The sequence below is a fragment of the Ipomoea nil genome, unplaced genomic scaffold, assembly GCF_001879475.1.
Source record: "Ipomoea nil cultivar Tokyo-kokei standard unplaced genomic scaffold, Asagao_1.1 scaffold2845, whole genome shotgun sequence".
NCBI classification, from domain to species: domain Eukaryota; kingdom Viridiplantae; phylum Streptophyta; class Magnoliopsida; order Solanales; family Convolvulaceae; genus Ipomoea; species Ipomoea nil.
This window is the reverse complement of record NW_017619273.1, coordinates 3,671,425-3,673,762: the sequence shown is the minus strand read 5'-3', so window position 1 is coordinate 3,673,762 and position 2,338 is coordinate 3,671,425. Positions and strand designations below refer to the sequence as shown.

Below are 2,338 nucleotides of genomic sequence, written 5' to 3'. Positions count from 1 at the left end.
TTGTTACCATCTTCTCCATGCATGCTCTTATTCATAACACAGAACAAGCAATCCCTAGGATTTGATGTGACAAATTAGTAAAATAAGTGATAGTGAACTTATTTGTCACAAAAAAAAAAAGTTTAAAAATGAGTGATTATAAAAAGTATTTTCACAATTATATTCATTTTAAGAGACATTAAATATATGCATTTTAAGAGACCACAATATTTAATATCTACTTCACACCAAATTACTTGACACCAACTTGGATGCAATTTTAGTGGCAAATATTGATACAAAGAGGTTTTCAAAAAAAAATATTATAGTGACAAAGTCATTGTAACAACTAATTACACGTAACAATTATCATAAATTAGTGACAAAACTTGAAATCAACACAATTATTGTCACAATTTAGTAATTTTTGTTACGAAATTATAGTGCGTCACAAATATTTTTAACAATTTCATCACAAAAAGTGACAATATTAGTGACAATAGTATTTTTTTTCGCACAATTGTTTCTCATTTCTAATGGTACTAACCAATCGTATTTTTATTGACAAAAAAAAAATTGTCACAAATATTATAAACAAAAGTGACCAGCAACTATTTGTCACATAAGTACAAAAATTTGTGTCCACATTATATATTATCACAATTACATTCGTTTCCGCCATAATTATAATGCCGCCAAAATGCACATATATTTAGTGACAACTTATTCGTAACAAATACTTTCTTGCTTGTCACAAGTACTATACTATTCGTGAAAAAAAAAATGATCACAGTTATTCAATACAATAATGTCAAATTATTTTTTTAATCACAAAGAATATTATTTGTGACTACATGTCTTCATTCAACACTGAGTCATTGCAGTTTTGCGTGGTCCCCTTAATTCCCTAGAGTGTAATACTAAAATCTCAAAGGAGAAAAGTGATAAAAAAAATAGAAGGAATTCCGTTGCCGGGAATCGAACCCGGGTCTCCTGGGTGAAAGCCAGATATCCTAACCGCTGGACGACAACGGATACATGTTGTATGCAATCACTTAAAAGTTTATTATACTAAGACCAATATATTTTACATTATAAAGTAAGAAAGACAAAAATTGCGGTGAACGTGGATCGAACACGTGACCTTCAGATCTTCAGTCTGACGCTCTCCCAACTGAGCTATCCCCGCAATTGAGAAAGACTTTCTTTGTTACCTTATTAATACGTTAAAGTCTTTGATTATAATACAGCCGAAAAATGGAATTCATTTGCAGCACAAGCAAACTATTTTCAATTGCTATCCAAGAGTGTGTTAGTTTTTTTGAAAGTTAAGAGTGTGTTAGTTTAGTTCATATTCATACAATGACAAATGTTGGGTCTGCTATATATATATATATATATATATATATATATATATATATATATTTATTTATTTATTTATTTGAGGAAAGTTATATTTTTTTAATTTTTTTTTTGAAAAAATTCACAATTAAAGACCGAAATGTCCTTATTTTTAATGATATTTAAATTGTTTTGTAGATAAAAGACCAAAAATGGTCATGCCACAATAATACTAGAGCCAAAAGTGAATGCTCTGATAAAAAATAAATTAAAATGGATTGCCATCTATAAATCTACAACCAAAAATGAAATTAACTCTTTTTAATTCATTATTTGTGTGTCAAATATTTTAGTCTCATTGATTTTAGTAAATCCACCTATCTTGTTTGAATAAATAAATTTCAATGTGTTTTTTTTTTTTTTTTTTTTTTTTTTTTTTTTTTTTTTGGAAACATTGAAATGCAGCTGGTAACAAATTTGACTAGCTTACACATCAACTACGTTGACGGACTATCACATATATTTGTTAGTCTAGCTTTGACTAGTCGCATCAAATAACATTCTTATATAAACTTAATAGTGTAATTATCGCAGACAATCTCAGTTAAGTAGATCAGACTGTTAGCTTGATAATCACAAGTTAGATTGTTTTACATTCTTGTGGTCCATTGTCAAATAAAATCATAATAAGTCGGGTTTATCCATTACACAAATCAAATAATGGATGCATGTTTGTTCCTTTGGTTACTCAAAAAAGAAAAATAATACATCAAGTATTTTTTGTGTGTAAAATATTTTAGTCTCATTGATTGTAGGCCGCCTAGTACACAAAATGTCAGATTACATTAAGGAATGTTAGATTGTTGGAAATGTTAGATTCTTGAGAATATTAGAATTTTGTGTTTTAATTTGTTAAGACTTATATATATATATATATATATATATATATATATATATATATATATATATATATATATATATATATATATATATATAAGAAATTTCAAATGCGGCGGCG

The 2,338-nt window shown here is 27.4% G+C and overlaps 2 non-coding genes across 2 annotated transcripts; both read right to left on the bottom strand.

Annotated features, from left to right (window-relative positions):
• Window positions 1-942: 942 nt before the first annotated feature.
• Window positions 943-1,014, bottom strand: TRNAE-UUC. Its single transcript has one exon. It is a non-coding gene; the product is annotated as a tRNA-Glu (tRNA).
• An 81-nt stretch (window positions 1,015-1,095) lies between these two features.
• Window positions 1,096-1,168, bottom strand: TRNAF-GAA. The gene has a single exon. It is a non-coding gene; the product is annotated as a tRNA-Phe (tRNA).
• Between the last annotated feature and the right edge of the window lie 1,170 nt (window positions 1,169-2,338).